The 23,131-nt window shown below is 37.1% G+C and overlaps 1 protein-coding gene across 1 annotated transcript in view; it reads left to right on the forward strand.

Moving 5' to 3' along the window:
• Positions 1 to 23,131, forward strand: part of TRAPPC11 (trafficking protein particle complex subunit 11) — a 2,455,228-nt gene that overhangs the window by 1,854,257 nt on the left and 577,840 nt on the right. The window lies entirely within an intron of this gene.

The following is a 23,131-nucleotide window of genomic DNA, read 5'->3' on the forward strand; positions in this document are numbered from 1 at the left end:
AAAGAATCAGAATACTTGTGCCTGAAATGACCCTCCATTTATGTCTTTCATTAAACCAATCGAGCTACTAGTAGTAACAGGATTACAGTTCACTATATCAGCACAGCTGTTCTCCTGCCTCTTGTTAGAGGAAATTGCCTGATTAGTCGTGGACTGAAAAGTTTGACTCGCTGGGGCTAAGATGTCTAATCTTTGTGTAAGTTGTTGAATTAAAAGCATTAGATTACCAACAGTGCGGTGAATATGAAGTAGTTTCATTTCAGAGAGTAACTCCTGTGAAGCTACTTTGTTCTCAGTGGTCATAGTTAAAACCACAAAGCAATGCACTGACTCAAGTAAAACAGAAGACAAACTAAAAACAGAAAAAACAGATCACTAAAAAATGAACAGCAGTTTAGTTTAATCCAGAAACTTCACGATAAGTCCACAGACAAATTTATACAATTAAAAACTCCCAAAATTATTGTAAAAAGAAGATAAACGCTTTTGTCTCGAATTATTTGTGACGACTTCAGATAACCAATGGCTGTAACCCAAATGTTTAAGTAGGCCGCCAGTGGACACATGACCGTCCAGTTAGACAACAGCATACTTCTGCACCCCTTTTAAAGGTACCATAAGGTTTTTATACCATAATCTACCGCATTAATGATCTTAACTTCAATAAACATGATATTGAAATATCTTCATTTAGCCTTGGCCAGCAGTCAGCTTTTAATGCTTGTTGTCAAAAGAGTGCTTGTCTTTCAAGATTTAAATGCCACAGACCACCCCTTGGATTGTATACCACCTGTTCTGTTACAACAAAATTAAAACTCTGCCCAGGGAAATCCAGTACATGCTTAGCCAATGCTTCTGTAACCTTTTTCTTACGGATGTTATATACGTGTTTGTATATCCTTTCTCGTAACATACTCAATAAGAATCGGTCATTATTGAGAGAAAAAAGGGATATTCACCACATTATTTCTGAAAGACCGTGTATAATTTTTAGGAAAGAGAAAAATTTGAAGAGCATCCTTGAGTTTAGCCCTTGTAATGGTATAAAGGTAAGTGGTAAAAGACTGATGACAAAATGTGGTCATTGTTCAATGTGTAAATGGATTTACATAGGAGAGTCTTTTGCTATCAGAAATGAACAGTATCAACCAAAAGGGAAAGTAAACTGTTCCTCAAAGGGAGTAGTGTACGCAGCTTTGTATAAATATTGTAGTTGTCAGATTCCAAGATGGCAAATAGACTGTAAATACCCTCTCTCTGCGCTCCACACCTTTCCTTTTAAAACTACAATTATAACCATTACTGGACAGACAAAACCAGCTCGAAACACGCTGCAAGCAAATTTGAAGCAATTCTAATGCTTAGGAAGAAAGCGTAAGCAAATTTGAGTGAAAATCTATTCCAAAAAACCCAGGGCTGTAATTTCGTATTTGAAGAACTCTGCTCAAATACAGATCACTCTGAAATGGCTAACATTCTCAAGCAAATGGACTCTCAAATAACAAAATCAAAATTCTCACAGATCACTTCACCAGAGAAAGAAGTGATTGCAAAAAGGCAGAAAACATTGAAACAGCAAGACACTCCTAAATCAAACAATAAACCTAAGACTGAAACAGCATACAATATATTGGAACTGAAAACAGCCCTTCTTCCAATCCAGACTGCAATCCAAAACTTCTCAGACCAGCTGTCAAGCTTTGTCCCCACTCTCGACCATATTGCTTCAAGACTGGATTTAACTGAGGCTAATTCAGTAGCAAACAAAATGAAGATAGAAGAACTACAAAAACAAAGGCTAATGATGCAACTATTGAAGAAATAAATCAAAAGCTAATTGATCTCAAAGCATGGAGCAGAAGGAACAATGTACTTATAAGAGGAGTTCCTGAGGTATATGATCAGACAAAGCTACAAGATGCACTTAAACAGATATTCTGTGCCCTCCTGGATGACAAAAATCTTGTTAAAGAAATAGTGATAGAGAGAGCCCATAGAGCACTCCGTAAATCTCAAAATACTGACAACTCTAGGCAAATGTATGCCAAGCTGCTGAATTATTACCATGTTCAGAAAATAATGAATGCAGCCAAATCCAAGAGCTCGATCATGTGGAATGGCTATAAAATCACATTTGCGCAAGATCTTCCACTTCAAATAAAACTTAAAAGGCAAATGCTGTCTCCTTTCTGTGCTTTTGTGATTCATAAAATCATCAAATTCCAAATGAAATACCCTAATACTTTGTGCTTCCAATATAAAGAAAATCAATACAGTATCAAGTAGTGAAACCAAAACAGCTTTTATAAGAGCCTTTAATTAACGGCCACAGTTAACCTAAATGTGGTGACTCATGGCATGCTTTAATACAGTCTCTTCAGCAACTTGCAATTCCTTTGGTTGTTATGACAGTTGTGAGTTGGTTGCTATAATATTGAAATAAATATTAGCAACCTTAACAGGGAAAAACAGCAGCAGATATCTAGGTGCCTGAGGTGCTTTAGTCCTGTTTTGAAATTCTAATGTCACCCAGAAATACAGGGATTCCCCATTAAGAAGCTTCAAAAGGAAAAAGGGGAGGGCTGCACTACACAAGTTTATTTTCCCTTCAGGACTGAATTGGCAGCAACACCACCTTCCCTGTTTACTTCCTCCTTCCTTAAGACTCAGCATTCATAAGGAAAGTGGTTACTGGTAAACTGGTTGATTGTAGTTCTGAATTAAATCAAACACAGAATAGCTCCTGTGTGGAATTAAACTGAACTTATGGAAAGCTGAAAACTGAACTCTAGTATTCTAATTGGCTGTTGATGAGATGTGGTGAAACGAGAGACTTTGTTTCTTCCTCCTGGTTCAGTACATATTCCATTTTTATTTAGACCTACAGCATATCATTGCAATGCCTTGCTTGGTTGCACTGCATCTACTAATCCTGACTTGCCTGTCACTGTCAGAAATTATATATATATATATATATATATATATATATATATATATATATATATATATATATATATATATATATATATACACACACAAATAACTGAAATGCTCTGCCATAAGATTTAAATGGAGTCAGGCACAGTGTTAACTTTCATAGTCTATCCCTCCTATGACTGTACAGGGAATGTTTTGGAGATAAGAGCATCGCGCACATATTATATTCATTGTTTTAACAGCTGTATACTATAGCCAAATAGAGTAATCAGTAATAGACAACCTAATACCTTCAGGTTGTTTAGACATTTATACATTAAAATATGGAAAATAATGTTGGTTCCAGTATGGTTATACACAGTTTTAGTGCTTTTCCCAGAGTCCTTAAGGGTCTTGATAACTTGATGAATGTTTCTTTAAGCACTTATCCTCTGAAAATATCTGCATTAAGTTGTTCTTTCATGTTTAATACCTATGTTTCTTGTGAGCTGATTTTGATGTTGCGTTATATTTTACTATGCCAGGTTATTCACAGTTGTAATTGGAGTGATGATGTAGAGATTTGTGCTGATAGTTACTATCACATCTTCTGATTTGAACTTTGTGTACATTATTGTTTTATTATTCACACTTGAAAATTGATATTCTCGTTATGGTTATAATATGAATGAAGGTAATTTATACTGTTAAAGAACTACAGCAGGTTTTCAGTGTTATTCTCCCCTTAGGTCAGTTGTTTTTAGGGTTAGGCTTGGGGATGGTTTTGGAGATTGATAATGCTATGATGACAGATACGGACATGTCTCTACTACACATTACTTAACATACTTTCTAAAGAAAGAGTTAAAATCCAAATAGATTATTATATTATCTAAGTTTATTGTGAACAAATAATGTGGTCTATAGATGCTTGGAACATTAGAGGCCTTCAGGAAACTAAGAAAAAAAGCTACATATGCACTTAATCTTTAAGTCTGATGCTAATGTCATTTTTGTCCAAGAAACACATTTAATGAATGGTGACTGGGATAGCGACAGGAAGAAGAAATGGATAAATTCAATAATAGCTTCAGGCAGTTGTACCAACTCAAAAGGCATGGCTATTATTGTCAAAAACTCTTTTAAAAATCCAATTTTAAACTTTGGTCAGGATGAAGAGGATAGATGGTGCTACTTTACCTGTCTAAAAGGCCCCTCTCACTAGACCCTTTTTATTTCTGAACCTATATGGCCCCTGTACTAAACAACAAGATTTTATTATTGAGATATATAACCTCTTAAAAAGATTCCCAGAACATGAATGAGACTGGAATTTGGTGCAAGACCCTACAATAGACAGAACAAATAATAATAACCCTCGGGACCTTCAACCTAGTTTTCACATTGGAGGACCTTGTTACAGAATGTTCACTAATAGATCCCTACAAACTCAAAAGTGACACTACTCCTAAGGTAAATTACACATATTACTCACCTTGCTACAAATATTGGTCTTGAATAGACTTCTTTTTAATCTCAGATTCCTTTCTAAAATTAAAGCTTAATTATAGTGCTGATCCTAGATTTCGCTCGGATTATTCTAGAATAAATAAACTGGTCAAAAATTAACCAAGATAACTTTAAATGTTTTGTATGGTCCCTAAACCCCGACCTTTTGTTAAAACAAGAAATCAGACAGGAACTAGATAGCTCTCTTGATGACTTAGAGAATAACTTTCTACACATCAGTATACTCTTTGATATAAGATGGGCTGCAATGAAAGCAAGGATAAGAGGCCTTTTAATTCACAAAGTATCCTATTACAAAAAAAATAATCAAGGATAAAGAGGTTAAACTACATTCTGAAATGAAAGAAAGTGAGCAAAAACTGCAACATAACTTTAACCTAGAATTGGAAAATAATCTGCTGAAATTACAAAAAGATTTATATGTGGTGCATAGTCAAAACTATTCTTTTACAGAAATGAAACTTCTCACTAGATATGCAGACCTGACACAAAAAAATCCATATTATTAGCATAACTAATAAATGCACACCAATCAGCCCCCAATATAACCAAAATAACATATAACAACAAAACAGCAAATGCAAATCAGGAAATAATAGATATCTTTGTAGAGATTTATACAAAACTATATGGACCCCAGAAACAAAACTCTGTAGAACACTGTAAAAGTGTTCTTAACAATGTAAAATTTCCAACAATTGAAAATCATCAAGCTGTGCTGCTAAAAGCACCTCTCTCAATTGAAGAAATTACAAATATAATTAAGAAGCTAATGTTAAATAAATCTCCTGGACCTAATGGGTTTACCTCTAATTTTTACAAAACCTTTGAATCCAAACTCTCACTCATTCTCCTGAAATTATATAATTTTATTACTAAAAGTGGTTTCACTGGCATCTTCCTTAATAACTCTAACATTATCTTCATTCCAAAACCCAGATATGATAATAAGAACCCCAATGAACTACAGGCTAATTGATCTTATAAATATAGATATAAATTACAATTTTGACCAATAGACTCAAAAAATACTATCCAGCATTATATAATCTGAACAATCTGGTTTCATAATGGGCAGGCAAACATGGGGCAATATTCTTACTCTAGATGCAGCTATTCAAATACTGAGGAAAGATTAACACCCCAGATATGCTCTCACCTTGGATTCAACTAAAGCATTTGATAAAGTAAACTAGATTTTCTATACTTAACACTGTCATATTACAATATCCCTGAAGAATTCATTGAACTAATTAAAACACTTTACAAGTCCTCCACCATGACACTTTTATTGAACATGACACAGTCTAACCCATTAAAAATAATTAATGGTACTAGACAAGGCTGCCCCTTATCACCCTATCTCTTTAACCTCTATATTGAACCCTTATTTCTATATATAAGACAAAGAAAATTCCACCATATTCCAGAGATTCTGCATAATAACCTAACCTAAACAGCATATGCAGATGACATTAACGCATACTTTCGGCTATGAAACACGGACCTAAACAAAATCCTAAACGCTATTTAGAATTTTTCTAATGTGTCAAATTATGAAATCAACACCTTGAGAGCCTTCATATTCCCACTTAACCCCCTGGGTCATAATATTGCTTATTTTACACACACACTTCTATTAAAACAAGCTACTCACTTAAATACTTAGGGGTAAACTTTGACCATAATCATAAATCAAATATGCAAAATAACCTGCTAAAAATGGATGGCTGTAGAGCTAGATCTGCAGAGATAGTGAAACATGAATTTCCCACTATTATCTAAAATTGCAATAGTTAAAATGAATATTCTTCCGAAATTTCTATACCAGCTTAATGCCACTAATACTACAATTTGTAAATCATTTTTCAAAAAATTAAATACGGATCTATCCAAATTTATTTGGTATCCAAAAACAACCAGAATTAGTTATACAAAATTAATACTACCAACCGATAAAAGAGGCACAGGGTTACCAGATTTTGAACTGTACTATAAAATAATATGTTCCAACAGAATTATCCAGATTGCTGAATATAACCCACTGAGCAATTATTGATTCCCACTGTGGGTTAAATTATGGCACAATCATATTAAAGAATACAGACTTAACCCCAAAGCCCTCCCCTTCATGGACATTTCAAACTTTAAAAAATTTAAGTCATAAAATTCTCATGTTCCAAGAACATTTTAAATTTCTAACAATTTCACATATTCTAAAGCTATTACAACCAATTAATTTAAACCCTAATTTAACAATAGGGACTAAGATGTTAAATCTAGCCCAATATCCATTAATCAAAAACTTCATCATTTGGGACTTCTACAAACTTAAAAATAAAACGTCAACTTAAGCAAAAAATACATTATTATCATTAGACAAATCATGGAACTCATTGCAACTTTCAGAAACATACCCGAAGATGTGCAAACAGATGTTAATACTTCGTTAATGATTCTGAGATGCCTGTTGTATAAAAAGAAAATGCTTTCTACTGTGTGCAAATTAATTACAGTAATAGAATATCAAGCCTGTACCCTATTCTCTAAATATTGGAATGGAATAAACAATAAAATTGCCATGGAACAAGTTTCACATGCAATAGAAAATACTGTTATATTATCTCCTTTTAGAAATCTACTATATACACAATTAATGATCAATAATAATGCTTATTTCACACCAATTAGACTGAGCAAATTTAACTCAAACTCTTCCTCTTTCTGTCCTTTCTGCCTGAAGACACATGCAGACCTACTTCACATACTTTGGTATTGCAAATTTGCTCAAAATTTATGGGGTTCATTAAGAGTCAGGCTAGAAAAGATTGGATATGGGAAAACTACTATTTCATGGGAGTTTGCAATCCTTCACATTACCACAGACAGAATACCCAAGCAGAAATTCCACATCCTTATCACTCTTTTCATGTTAATGAAACTTTATATCAGTCAAAACTGGTTAGACAGATCCAAATTAGCGTGGGAGGGATACAGAAACATGGCACTCAAATACATCACCTCCCATAAAAGTATAACAAGAAATAGTAAAAACGTTCATACTTCCAGAAGTTTTGGGGTTTTCTCATTGACCACATTCTTAAGGAATAATACTCTTTGTAGACATTACAGACATTAGCTTATAATAATCACTACCTTCTGTCCTCTGTAATAATATAATAAACAGGGTAAATTCCACAGTTTCGTATTAACTGTATAGAACATACGAAACAGTAAACTCCCTGCTCTACGAGACTTCTCATTGTAGCAGTTGTAAATATTGTATATAGTTGTGGGTTAACTAAAGGTCAAAAATCTTTATATCAAGTCATACTACTATTTTTTTAATGCAAAGCTATCAACACTACTGTTGCTTATGTGCCATTTCCTTGTTTATTGTAACCTTGCTGGTAAATTATCTATATATGGTCTTACGCCCAATATGGTTGTATTCGTTGTTTGTATGTACCTACTTTGTACATTGGACTGTTGTAAATTTGTTGAAGTATCTCTGAAATAAATAAAAAAATGAACAGATGTTAAAAGAAAGGATTTTTAGGGGGTGCTTCTCTGCCAAAAAGTGAATCCCAGCTTATTTTAAACAACAAAATCCCAATGAGTAACCTAAAATATTGCCCTACCTTCAACAGCCCTGATCCTCCCAACTTGCATTGCTCTCTTACAGCCTGATGCTAGTAACTGCATAGCCCTTAGAGGACTGACTATAACACTGAACACCCCCCACACCTAAACTTAAATTTCTCAATTGCTTCCTGACCATATAATTCCTGTCCCACTGCCTAAATCTAAATTACGCAATTCCTCCATAACCTCAAAACGTCCTTCTCATTGCCAAAGCCAGGTACCTCAATCACTGACTAACCCCAAGATTCCCTCCCAAACCCTAACCCTAAATTCCCTGATCACCCCCTAACACTATCCCACCCACTGCTTACTAACCTAAACTCCTTGATTGTTGCCTACACCTAAGACTCCCCTCCGGCTCCTTAACCTGTACTATTCCATCCCACTCCATAAGCTTAACTTCCTCTCCCATTCAATGACCCTAAGCATAAATTTCCCAGTTTGCAAGTTAACCATGGAAATGAATAAAACAGACCCTTTCACATATATGGTTAACTGCAAACATGAGCACCTTTTCAAACACTCACAGTTTAACTGCCACCAAAGCAGCACAAACACAGTTCAACAACAGGCTGCTTGTCTTACCTTTGACAAAACCAGAATCAATCAAATGGATATAACCGTGTGTGTGTGTCCTCTGAAAGTCTTTATTGTGTGAAAAATTAAAACATAAAATCACACCATTAACTAGCTTAACATATGAGGACATGCAGACCGTGGTTTCCCTGCATAAATAGATTCATCAGTGGTTATCTAGAGAAGCGAAAACCAGTACATTATTTAATTATTCCCATTAATCATATAAGGGTCAAATAATCACAGATGCTCAAAAAATAGTAATAAAAAAAATTAAAAAGATAAGCCATTAAAATAAGTTTATTTAGGCAGATGTACTTTTTTCTCTCTCTACATTTCTAGAGTGTTTATAGTCTAATGCACTTTAACTCTGTGGTCACAGGTGCCATTTATGTTTCAACATATGTATATACATATTTTCATAAGTGTTAATAATCATATAACAGCTATTTCTTAATTATGTATAGGTAGTTTAATAGATCTGATACAGTTGACATTTTTTACCATTCAGGTTTATTATGTTGATACTCCCATCCGTTAACATCTGTAATATTATTCCTGTATATGCTATGTTTTTTGGCATATAAAGTTTTTCTTTTTCTTTATCCATATTATTACTAATAATATCATTTTTATTATTTTGGATACTGACCATGAATATATTTTTTATCCTTATAGATTTTTTTATTTTTTGAGCATTTGTGATTATTTGACCCTTATGACATGATTAATGTGTATATTTAAACCATGCACTGCTATTTGATTCTTTAGCTATCCACTGATGAGGCTGTTAATGCTGGAAAACTGCAGTCAACATTTTTCATTAATGGAGAACATTACTGGTCTAATTTTTTTCACCCAATACAGTGTTTTGGAGATCTGGTGCTGGATTTTTTCTTTTGTTATTATCATGATTGTCTTCTATGCATCCTTGTTTTGGTGGGTTTAGTTTAGTTTTGTCACAGCAAGAGGCTTTCCCATTCAATTCTCTGCTGGAGCACCATCTGTGTGGAGTCTGCATGTCCTCCCCGCGGTCGAGTGACGTTAAAGACATGCAGGTAGGTGCATGCGTGAATGGGTGTGCCTTCTTTGAAGGTTGGGTGTTGGTTGGCAACCACCAAAAATCCTAAAATCATTAGCAGACCGGAGTTCCGCTGTGGCAACCCCTAACCGGGAAAAGCCGAAAGACATTACTAGTTTAGTTTCATTAATTGTTTTTGTTCGGGATGGCCAAGTGGTTTCTTATCTCTCGTGCAGAGTCAGTGTTCTGGACTAGGGCAAGTGAGTGTTGGGTAAGTAAAATTTCGGTCTACCGAAGTAGACTCGTGTGTGTGTGTGTGTGTGTGTGTGTGTGTGTGTGTGTGTGTATATATATATATATATATATATATATATATATATATATAAAATATGTAGAGAGAAACTTATTCCTTTATTTTGTTCCATGATTTGTCTGTCACATTTAATGTTTAGTTTTAGTTATAGATTCCCCTAGTGGTGCATTCTAGACATAGTATATCTAGTATTACTGAATCCAGCATTAGCTTATAAAACAAGGCATGGTCACGGATAAGAATCATCACATAATCAGAGTTCCTGAGCCATTGAATAGTTAAGTTTTCTAGTCATGTTTTGTATCAAGGAAGTATTATTTTTTTTCAATTTATCCCATGTGACACATTTGAAAACTAAAATATGTAGCATTGTATTTGAAAACGGTTTGGATCACCATGGTATGTATTTGAAAACGGTTTGGATCACCATGGTATAAAGTTATACAGTGATTTCCATGCAGTGACTATACATGGCCTCTGCCATTTAGAATTAGATGGGCTGCAGAATATTGCTCTTTTGACTTTGGTAACTACATACTGGTCGCAGTTTAAATTTTTTGTGTAGCATTGGCCCTGAGTCTTTAATGACGGTGTTTTTTTTTTTAGGTTTAGCCATCTGTTTTGTGATCATTGTTTAGGCCTTTTTTCTTTGTGTAATGCTACATTTGCTGACATTCAAGATGAGATCATTACAACTACATTAGTTGCGTGTTTTTGAAAGCTATCTTGGAGAACTTCAGCATCTTTTTTTTTTTAAGTCGTTAGTTGTCTTACCCAGTTTTTGTGGTCATCAGCATATTTGGTTATCTAGGACACATTTCCCATAGTTGTGTTTGAGAAGAATAGTTTAGAAAGAAGATGTCCCCAGTACATAACACTTTTGGGGGTCTGTGGTAGCCACTGCCGGAAAATGACCTAATTAACCCTTTTTCCTTCAAATTTATTAGTATATCTTATATCCTCCTTACCTGCACTATTTAGTGTATTTTTCTTTTACTATTTTTGATATTTTCTTCTTTCCCCCTTCCCTTTCTAATACCATTGCTAGTATTGCTTTCAGTGCCTTCTTATTCCTGTTTAAAAAAAAAAGTTTATTTTCCTCTCTTGTCTTTCTGTTTGTTAAAGTGCTAACATGGTGGAAAAGCCTTCTGGCTTTAAAGAAAATGTAAAAAATGTGGGCACACACTCCTCTTTTCTGACGCACACAGTTGGTGTGTTAATTGTTTGGGCCCTGATCACTGTAAAGTGGATTGTGAAATATGCAATGCTTTCAATCCTAGGGCTGTCATTGATCATAAACATAACTGGATTCTGAAGGGTCTTCTTCTTTCCACAGGCACTATCTGGAGTTCAACCATGAAAATCTGAAAAAAATGGCTCACAAAAAGAGGCCATCAGATCCATCTGGGTCTTTTACCCCTTCCTCAGATCTGACGTTGGAGCCAGCTTATAAGAAATCAAAAAAGTCAGATCCGAAGCCCAGATGTGATCATCTGGCATCAGATGTTCTCTCTGCTTCCTCAGAGCCAGTGCTGTTGAATCCAAAGCCTTACCTTAAGTGAGGTACACATCCTCCCTGGATCCAGTACCCGCTAGAGTTCCCTCACTTTTCTTGGAGAGACACCGGCATTCCAAGTCCCCGTTGTGGCCTCATCCTCTCATTCTTCCAGACGCCTGACAGAAACCGACATAGATAGAATGATGAGGAAGTTTCTCTTGGCACAGATTCAGATGGGAGTTCTTCCAGCTCCTACCTATTTGGGTCAGGAACCCATCACCAGTACTACAACACCTATCTCTACTCATTCTGTGATCCGGCCCATAGTTTCAGAGCCCTCGGATCTGAGTTTTCCAGGACCATCTGTATCGGATCCAAATATCATCGTATCTTTAGCTCCGATGCCTTCTTCGAGTGCACTGACTCCGAGTGTGTCAGAGCCAGATGACTCTCAGAGCCAAAGTATCCCTGTCAGATTCGAGGTGTTAGAGTCAACTTCAAAGTTGTTGGAGCTGTCTTTGCCCCACAGAGCCTCAGCATTGGACACCTTAACTCCGACCACTTCCTTGGTCGGACTGTCCTTGGGTCAAATTGAGCCAGTGGTCCAGAAGCATGGCTTCTCGGCTTCATTGGCCTCCTCCTCCACAAGGAGCTGTACCTTTAGGGTAGTGGAGAGAGTGTTTTCTGCTTCTGCAGGATGGATGGTTCCTTCTTCCTCGAATCTCACCTCTGGATCCCAAATGTCTCTGTTCCTTGAGCCTCATCATTCTGTTCCACAGGGACAGCCAACCCAAAGTTTGCAGAGTACCTGGCAGGGTATTCTCATTTCTTCCAGTGCTACTCTGGAATATCCATCCGAAGAAATCCCTAGTAGGAGAAAGTGCAAGAGGAGGCACTTAGACTGTCCTCAAGAGTATGTCACTGAAGATACAAATTTTGATGAGGGGGAAGGGTCCCCTAAGATCATCACCAGATGACGCCTCCTTTGGAGACATCCTGGAAATCCACAAGCAAAGGGAAGGTCTGTCTACTTGTAACCCTTCCCAAGAGAAATTGGTATTCCTGGAAGCCTTTGTGTCTGGCTAGTATATCTCCTGGGTGACTCCACCTGCCATCAAGCTCATTGATTTGACCTGTAAGCAGGCATGGAAGGAACCAGACATTGTTGTGCCGATCCCCAAGAGATCAGACAGGATTTTGGCACCACCAAACGGAAGAGAGTTTTGTAGCAAAGGAGCTCTGGTAGATACCATGGTCATGGTGGCAGACATGAAGAAAGAAGTCATGGCACAGAGTTCTTCTGTCCATTGACAGATTTGGGAAGCATGTATATGCTTCAGCAACCTTTGCACTCAGGTCACTGAATTATTTGGCACACTTCACTCGATTGCAGAAGGATGTGATTGAAGAACTCTCCAGATTCCTCAGTGGGACCAGTACTTCTGAGACTCAGACCTCTGTTGCCTTACAATTGCTTACCTTACAGTTGATCTCTAATTTGTCTATGAGGCTCATTTCACATGCAACAGAAGGTACCTCAAAGGTGTCGTGTTCACGCATTTCTGTGTAGGAGGCATGCCTAGATGTGCCTGTGTGATTCTGTGGAGCCCTTCAAGTCCTCTTTCATCAGTGCACCCTTTGACAGAAGCTGTTTGTTTGGCCCGAAGGTAAAGGACACCCACTCCAAGTACAAGTAAGATGGTAAGACCCTTTCTGTGTGGACATGTGTTTTTTGACCCCTCAAAGAACCTATTCTAGGAATCAATGAGGGGGTCCGAAAATAGGGTTCAAAAAGTCTCAGGGTCTTTTCCAAGATCCATGTGGAGATAGTTCCCTAAGTGACAGAGGGAGGAACTCAAATGTGAGACACCACTCACATAGCAGGGGAGGGCCACAGAACCAGGGGTTTAGAGATTCTTTTCCTTACACACCCTATCTGTGCTTATGAAAGGAGACCCAATTGTTCACCTCTGGAGGTAGTCATAGGTCATTTTTCCCTGAACCAGAGAACATGGCTAGATGTCACAAAAGATAAGTGTGTGCAGAGGATTATTTCCAGAAGCTATATAATTCCCTTTTCTCATTACCACTCTTACCAGCATTAAACAAAATTCCAGATGTTCCATCCAGTCTGAGGAAAGCAGCAGCTCTTAAAGCAGAATACTGCTAGAGAGGAGAATAATCCAAGAGGTCCCCCTGACCAGATAGAATCCAGAACTTACTCAAGATACATTTTAGTGCCAAAGAAAATGGGGGACGGGAGACCAATTTTGGATCTCAGCATTCTGAACAAGTCAGTCCAGTACACTAAGTTCCGGATGGACTCTGTTCAGTCCATTCTGCTTTTTGCACAAGGATGACTGGATGTGATGAATAGATATTCAAAATGCATATTATCACATAAAAATAAGCAGATGATCCATGAGATATCAACACTTCCAGCTAGGAGTTAAGTCATTACCAGTTCAGAGCACTGCCCTTTAGCTTCAACACAGCCCTGAGGATGTTCACCCAGTACATGGCAGTAGTAGCAGCTCACTTTAGACAGCAGGGATTCTGGGTGTTTCCATACTTGGAAGACTGTCTCATAACTGCTCCAACCAGGCGTCTACTGATAAGAGCTCAAGATTATGTACTCCAGACTTGCTTTCTTCTGGGAATCACCATTAGCCTAAACAAATCTCAGTTAGACCCTTTTCAAACATTAGAGTTCATAGAAGTCCTGTTCAACACAATATCATTGACAGCCTGCCTTCCTTTTCCAAGGTATACACCATCCGATTTCAAGTCAAAAAGATAATTCAAAATTCTTCTCTTTTGGCTGGCTTGATTCTACAAGCCTTGGGATCAGTGTCTGCAGTGATGGCTCTAGTTCCCCTAGTAAGATACCATATGAGAATTCTTCAGTGGACATTAATAACTCAGTGGTTCATTCTACACCAGCCTCTGTCCACCCAGATCAAAATACCCAGGTATGCAAAATTACCTCTGGTGGTGGATCCTCTCAGATCAGATTCTTCAAGGCCGTCCATTCTTACTCAGCCCAACGCTATAGTGACCACAGACTCTTCCCAAATTAGGTAGGAGGGGCATTTCTTGGGAAAGAGTACAAGGCGCATCATCCTCCGAAGAAGCCAACATGCATATCAATGTTCTGGAAATGAGAACAGTGCTGTTAGCATTGCAGGCTTTCCAGGACCCTCTCCCTTTCATGACCGTTGCGATACAGACAGACAATATGTCCGTGGTTTGATACAGCAATAGACATGAAGGGGAACATATCTTGCCTCTTGTGTCAAGAGGCTTTGAGAGTGTGGCAATGGATAGTATTATCCAATCGATTTCTGATAGCAGTGCACATTCTGGGGAAATCCAATGTGACAGACAAGTTGAACAGGTCCATTTTGTTACCTCATGAGTGGTTTTTCAATACGAAAATTGCAGAAAAGATATTTTACCAATGGAGCCATCCATGTTGCGACCTTTTGCATATCCCCTCAACAACAAGTGCAGCAGATTTTTTTGTCCTAATCCCCCCATTGGGTAAATCACCAAGAGACACTCTCCTTCACAGTTAGCCCCTGGTTTCTTCTATGAACAGCTCCCAGCCCCCTTAATCCCCAAATTTCTGCAGAAAGCTTCCTAATTGAAGAGCAAAGTCATCCTCATTGCCCCTTATTGGCCTCACCAGATTTGGTTCCCCTTTCTTTGGCCTCATCTAGTTTACCATATATGGATTCTGGATCAAATGCCAGATCTCCTGTTTCACCTAACAGACATGATTCACCTGGACATCTCAAACTTAAAACTGACCACATGGTTTCTCCACATCCATTGATAGCTAGACAACCCAGGCTGTCTTCCCTGTCCGTCATATACTTTTGTTGTCTCATAAAGTTTCCACTAGGAAACTTTACAGAGGTAAATGGAAAAGATTTGTTTTTTGGATGCAGCAGACAGATAATGACCCTTTTTCAGCACAAGTACATAACGTGCTTGAGTTTCTAGCAACAATCTTTAATAAAGGAGCTACTTCCTCTACTGTTAAAGTTCAACCAGCTGCCATTTCTAATTTTCATATAGGAGTTGAAAATTCCACCTTAGCTTGATCAAAACTTTGTAGGGCCTTTTTAAGGGGTGCCCTTTGAGACTGCCTTATAAAGATCCAACTCCACCATAGGACTTAAATGTAGTACTACAGGCATTGGTTCATTACCCCTTAGAACCAGCAGCAGAATGTGAGTTAAAGTTTTTAGTATAGAAATCTACATTTTTGGTAGCCATTACCCCTGCTCAAAGACTTTCAGAACTTCAGGCTTTGTCATCTAAACCTCCTTATTTAATATAGGGTAGCCAACGAGTCTTTCCTTTCTTCCTAAGGTGGTGTAAGAGTCCAACATCAATCAGTTCATTAATCTTCCATTTTTCTTTCCAAATTTCATAAACAAAGGTGAATACATGTTACATTTGCAGGACGTTCACAGGCAATTACGTTTTTATTTACATAGAATAAAAAAAATTAAAACCAGCAAAACAAATTTTGTTTCCTTTGCAGACTCTAAATTAGGCAAGTCAGTTACAAAAGCAACTTTAGCCAGATGGTTGACTGATTGTATATCCTTTGTTTATAACAAACTGGGTCTATCATTGCTAAAACCTTTGAGAACCCATTCAGCCAGGTCCATGGCAATATTGTCAGTATTTTTTATCCAGAGTTTCCATGGATGATATAATTTGGGCTAATCCTCATAATTTATTATTAATTACAAATTGGATCTGGTCTCGAGAGGAAGAGCAGCATTTGGCTCAACAGCACTCAGGAATATCCTTTCTTAGTGTTCTCCCTGAATTTCAGGTAGCTAGGGACTCTGTCCCAATTGTTGAGAATGAATGAAAGTTGACAACATAAGAGAAAGAAGTTATGTACTCACTATAATGTTCTGTCTGTGTTGTCCGTTTCCATTCTTCCTCAAATCCCGTCCCACCAGCCCCCTACCTTTGCACCAATGTCTTCTGGAAGAGCGAAAGGTAACAAGGGAGCCAATGTTCCTGCTATTGAGCTCCAGATATTGGTCTCTCTTAACTGGATGCCAATATTACTCTTTTAACTATAAGTAAACCAACAGTCCTAAAAGAGAACAAGGAATTCTCCCCAAAAGAAACTGAAGTCAGGAAGCAAAAGGATTAAGCTGCTTTTTCTTTATTTTTTACTTCTTCTGGTACCTCGACTACACAAGCCTTCAAGGAATAAAACAGTGCAATTTAAGCAGCCTTTTTATATCCCATCAATTAAATGTGCTAATAAATTTCAATTAATATACAACAATTGCTACAAAATTCTACCCAATCTTAAAGGTGTACCCCCCAATTAGTATCAGAAAGAAAGAAAGACACAGAAATAAAATCTCTCCAGTAATACATATGAATGTGCTTCACTATAATATTCTACAAAATGCACTACACATTAAAAACATTCATTATTAACAATGAATTAATAAACATTAATTGATAAATTAATATTAATTCTATTAAATGTTTCTATTTAATACATGTATTTATTCTAAATTTATTTACTTTTTTTAAATTTACATTCAATAATCTACATGTAACTAACCTATTATTGCACTTTTCCCTATTATTGCTGTTCCTTATACCATTTTCTTGTTTGTTTTCATACTTCTGCTTATTACAGATTCTAAATCCTATAATCCCCTTCAACATTCCAATTTATTTCCAAATTTAACCCGTGTGGGAACAAACTTCCCAAATTCACAATGATTATAGTTTCTAACCTTAACAGTCTATGTCTAAATTCATCTCCCCCCATATATTGATATCCAAAGGTTAGGGCCAAAACACCGAAGAAGAAGCTGTCGGCATCTCCCCCATGGATGGTACAAAAATGCTGGGCCACTGGACTCTCCAGTCTTTTATTCCTAACATCTCGCAAATGTTCTAATATTCTTAACTTCACTTTTTTCTTTGTTTGTCCTATATACCACATCCACACCCAGTTATGTAGACAACCCCACGAGTCACATTTGAACTCATTTTTTATCCAAAACGTCTTTCCATTAATTACTCAACCATCTACATTTTTTATTCTTTTAATTACTTTGCACATTCCACAGGGGAATGCCCCCAGCCTTTTCCCCACTATATTCTGTGTTTTCTGATTCAATAGTTCCCTTAAGTTACTGAATCAGCCATATGAAAAAGTTACTTTTTTTGGGAACAAATTCCCCACCATTTCATCCCTATAAATCACTGGCCATAATTTATTAACCAACTCTCTTAATGTGTCCGAAAAGGGTGAGAATTTAGTTACATAAAATATAGATGCCACTTTTACTATTTATGTAGCTTTGTGAATTTTCTGATGAACCCTGGGACTTCTCAGATCACAACTTTTATTCACCACTCCTCTGACTTTGTTCAAAGCTCCCTGAACATATGCATCTTTGTAACCTCTCTCTCTTAATCTATTTTTCACCAAAATTAATTAATTTTCCAAGACCTTATTGTCAGAAGTATTTACATAGTTCTCTTGAATTCCCTATAAAGTAAAGATGTAATCAGATGCAAAGGATGTGCACTGCTAGCTTCCAAAAAATTATCTGCAGCAGTTGCTTTATGAAAGGGCCTATATTGTAACTCCCCATTTAAATCTACATAGAATTCCACATCCAAAAATTGCATAATTCTGCCATTAACTCTATATGTAAACTCTAAACCAAAAGAGTTCTGACTTAATATGCTCATGAACTTTTCAAATTCACATTGATCACCGATGCACACTAATATCAAATCATCAATGATGTGTTTAAACATAACTACATTGTTCTTGACAAAACTTGTTGGATAAATAAACATATTTTCAAAAAAGCCATAAATAATATAGCATACGATGGAGCAAACGCCGTTCCCATTGCTGTTCCCTCTAACTGCAAATAATAAACTTCTTCAAAAACAAAATAGTTATGTGTCAAAGCATACTCCAAAAGCTGACATAAATAAGTAGTTTTAGGGCCCTTACCCAATGTTTTTACAATTGCTTCTAAGCCCTTTTCTATTTTTCTATTTGTGTAAAGTGATTTTACATCTACACAAGCAAAATAATAGTCAGAACTCCATTGAATTTTACCAATACATTCTAGGACACGGGCAGTATTTTTAACGTGACTGAATTCTGGGAAGAAACATTTTCAAATGAGAATCCAAAAAGATGCCTAAATTTTGCAAGAATGCCCCCACCCCCAAGACTATTGGTCTTCCAGGGGGTTTAGTTAATGAACAACTTGGGGATTGCAAAAATATTGGGCATCCTTAGGATTCTTAACATATAATTTTTTAAGATCTTTTTGATCAAAAAAATCCCAACCTTTCTCCCCTTTCCAATAGTTCAAATAGACCCTCATTAAATTCCTTTACTGGATTAGAATGTAATTTTCTATAAACTATATTATCAGGCAACAAATCAAATACCATACAGTTATAATCATTTCTTGCCATTATGACCCAGTTCACCTTTTGTCTGCTTGTGTAAATACATATTTTGCAGTTAAGCCACATAGCTGCTTTAAGGCCAACCATTGCTCCCTGTTTAAGTTCCAAACTTTTGAATTTTTAACAAACTGGCTATAGGCAACTTCAACTTGTTTACATAATGCATTCTCAAACACATTAACTGCACTTGAAACTTTAGGGGGTACAAAGGAACTAACAAAAGGAACCTTAAGTACATTTAATTTACCATATCCAGTAGAAAAAAAGACATTTTCATCACTGAACAAGTCAGAGTCAGCATCAGTTTCCACATCCAAAGTATTGTCCCAGTCCATAAACGGGTTATCATAAATTGACATATTTAGCAGTGATTCCTCCCCATGTTCATCATTAGGTACAACAAATTGAACATCACTTTGCCCATTATTTGCAAAAAATACATTCAAATGCAGTTTCCTGCAAAATTTCTTAACTTCGCCCAACACATCAGCAAGCATAGGAATAAATATTGGGACAAACTTGGTATCTTTGAGGAGGACATTCACTGCTTCATCTGTTAACAGCAAATCCGATAAATTTACAATGTTTAATGTTTTTACTGCAGACATGTCACTAGTAACATTCCCCCTTTGGTTAACTATTGGCACAGAATCCACTGCATTATCATCACCAGCCATATTCACTACACAACGTGCTGGAAAAGTGCATTCTACGGTCTTACTGGCAATGGCACTAACAACAGTTCTTTCAGAATTTCGGGTTTCAACAGAAAAATACTCAGGGAAAGTGTACACAGGGAATGTACCATCTATATTATAAGCAGCACATACCTTACTGTGTCCAAAAGAACAGTTTAGTTTCTTTTCCCCTTTCTCTGGAATTTTCTTCCCCTTCCTTTCCCGCAATTTTGGCTTTCAAAACTCTCCATATCCTCAGTTTGAAGGGGCCCACCAGCCACATTGTTCACATCTTCGAATGAAATGCTCTTTTGGCCGTTGGACACCAAATCGCCTGATGGGAGGGACATATCGCGAGAGGAAGGACCTGAACGTAATCTACTTCTTCTACTGGCCTGATTCATACGCCTCCTTCCATCCTTTCGCTGCCAGGAGAAAATTACACCACTGCTATAGTCATTGACATCTCGGTTTAGCTTCTTTTTCTTTCTTTCAACAACTTCCAGCTTAACCTTGGCCACACTAAGCTTAATTTCATGATGTTTGTTGGAAAAGGTATTTTTAGATGTCACTGCTAGCAATACTTCCTGCAGTTGTATAATGGCATTCCGTGCTTTCTCCTGTGCACGGATATTCCTTTTATTAGGATTTTAGGCCAGTTTATGGTGCACAACAAAGACACTGCCTTCCACTCCTCCAATAAATCTATTTCATCTTCCGAAACGTCAAATGCTGGCAGTCAGTCCACTCTTAACCCCCTTGGTGTAATATTCATTTCGACATATTTCTGCCACAGTCTTGTATCATATTATAAGGAAACCTCCTTTTTTAATAATTTCTCCAACTATTCATACCTCTCATCTACTCGGCTGTCCAATCCCATGGACCATGGATCATTATTGGCCATTTTATCATCTCTTTCTTTTCACATTTCTGTGCATCGCAATATTTCCATATCAGCTTGGGTTTTAAACACCCCAGGAATCACAGATGCTCCTTCCAAAGACATATTCAAGTAAACCAACAATCCCAAAAAGGAACAAGGAATTCTCCCCCAAAAAAACTGAAGTCAGGAATCAAAAGGATTAAGCTGCTTTTTCTTTATTTTTTACTTCTGGTACCTCTGCTACACAAGCCTTCAAGGAATAAAACAGTGCAATTTAAGCAGCCTTTTTATATCCCATCAATTAAAACTATAAGCCAGCAAACAAGATCTGAGGTATGTTAGGGAATAGAGTATTATTGGTAAGGGAGGATCTCGTGAGTCTTGTTGCCCACAAGCTTTAAAAAAAAAACGGCTGAGTAAGATCTGAGGGTTGGATCCAAACCCAATTGTCAAGGAAAAATGAAAATGGACAACATAGATGGTACTATGGTGAGTACATAACTTCTTTTTTTACCCTTTTAAATATGTATGGATTGAAATTTAATGTGTCAATTATTCTTTTTGTGGAAAAGTGTTGAGTGGCCTTATTGAGACCATTGTAAGCGGCATGCACTGTCAGCCCGTCATCAAGGGCTACTAACGTCAGAGAATTACACAAGATTCAGAATGAAAGATTTTCTCTAAACAAATCCATTATTTTCTATAAATAACTGAAGTTGATGATCTGTGTCATTGTGGATATGCTCATTTTTTAGTCCATGATTTTATACAAGAATACTGGTTAGCCTGGTGGATCTAAAATTCTTTGGTTTGATGTCACATCCACTTTGTGAATTTTCACCAGTATATTCTTTTTTCATAGACATGTCCACATGCTGACATTTTATTTAACATGATTAATAGGGATTTAATTAGGTTTTCCTTGTTTGTAGAAGAAACCACCATTTGGAAACTTCTCCCAGTCCCATCTCATCAGCTCATTCTACTGAGCAGTGAAAGATCAGCTGGGAAGGTCCTCCCCCATACTCACTTAAACTTGAATTATCTTGTGTTTCTTCCCTTCCCACATACTAAAAAAAATCACACAAATCAAAGTTTATTCAGCTGCCTTTATTGTGTTTGTGCTTCTTTCTACTTTATTTTTCATGCTCATTCTTAAAGTTTTCAGAGGTGTTTATTACTGCTTGTTAGTTGCCTGATTACATTGTAACTGTTATTCTGAGTCTCTTAGTTTTGATTTAAGCATTTGGTCTTCAGACTAGTTATCTTACATAAGGAAGGTTTGTGGTGTACACATTTATGGCAGGAGAGGTAGCAGTGCACCTTTCTGAACTGGGAATTGCTGGTTGAAGGCTTATTGTATCTGTTATTCGAAAAGTGTTTGTGTTCTGGTTTAAGCTCTTGGGCTCCAGGCCAGTTATTTTACATTAAGAAGGTTTGTGTTCTACACTCTTGTGGGAGGAGAGGGTAGCCTCCACCCTTCTGAGCTGGGAATTGACGGTGAAGGCTTATTGTGGCTGTTATTCTAGGAGTCTTTGTACTGATTTAAGCACTTGGGCTGCAAACCAGTAATTTTACGTTAAGACGATTTGTAGTGTACACTCCTGTGGCATTACTCTCTAGACAGATTTTTTTTAACTACTAGAGCATCTAGTTTGCACATAGTTGAGTGTTGCTAATCAAGTTTCTTGTATTATTGACCTAGTCAATATTAAAATTTCCCTTACTCCTCCCTAGTAGATCAGTAGCTGTGGATATGCACTTCCTGACTCTCTGTGGCCAGTCTGGTTGAGATGGGTATTCTGAGGCAGTTTAGCAATTGCCTTATGTACACTAAAAACAACTTATTCTTAATAAGACAGATAAAGTATGTAAGAGGTGTAAATACACTTGAACGCTGGAGACAAAACTTGAGGCAAAACTCTCTCATGAAACCAAATCTAGTCCTATAGAGGTTGTCACTGACACTTGGACCATACCCACTGCACAGGGTAAAGACCCTACACACAAAACTACTTAGGCACTTAGAGATAACTTTCCTAAAACACTAAGACCTCCTACATAGTACAAAACAAAGGGTTCTCAACCATCAATTAGACACTCCATTAAAATGCCATCCACAGCTGCACATAATAACACTGTATCCTGTGCCTCTACTGTTAAGCCCTTAAGGCAAACCAGTGCACATCCAAGTTTCCTGGTTATTGGTGATTCTGTACTGAGGAACACTGATCACCCCCTCACTAGACTGAGTTAAGGAGAGAGTCATGGTTAGCTGCCTTTCCAGGGCTAGGATTTGTCAAGTCACACAAGCACTCAGGTCATTGATCCACAGGTACCAATATGAATCTGCCATAGTCCATATGTGTGTTAATGACCTGAGATGTACTTCACTTGACTCTATGAAGTGTGAGACCTTATCGAGCTTGCTGACTGTGTGTCTCAGGCAGGTATGAGCCTAGCACTGAGCAGCATATTGCCTTCTCCAAGTATGATACCATGTCACCAGCAGAAAATGATTGTTTTTAGCATTTGGCTTAGCTTCTGGTGTCAAGTCGGGAGG

This window comes from Protopterus annectens, chromosome 2.part1 (genome assembly GCF_019279795.1).
Source record: "Protopterus annectens isolate FY-2018-M chromosome 2.part1, PAN1.0, whole genome shotgun sequence".
Lineage (NCBI taxonomy): Eukaryota > Metazoa > Chordata > Ceratodontiformes > Protopteridae > Protopterus > Protopterus annectens.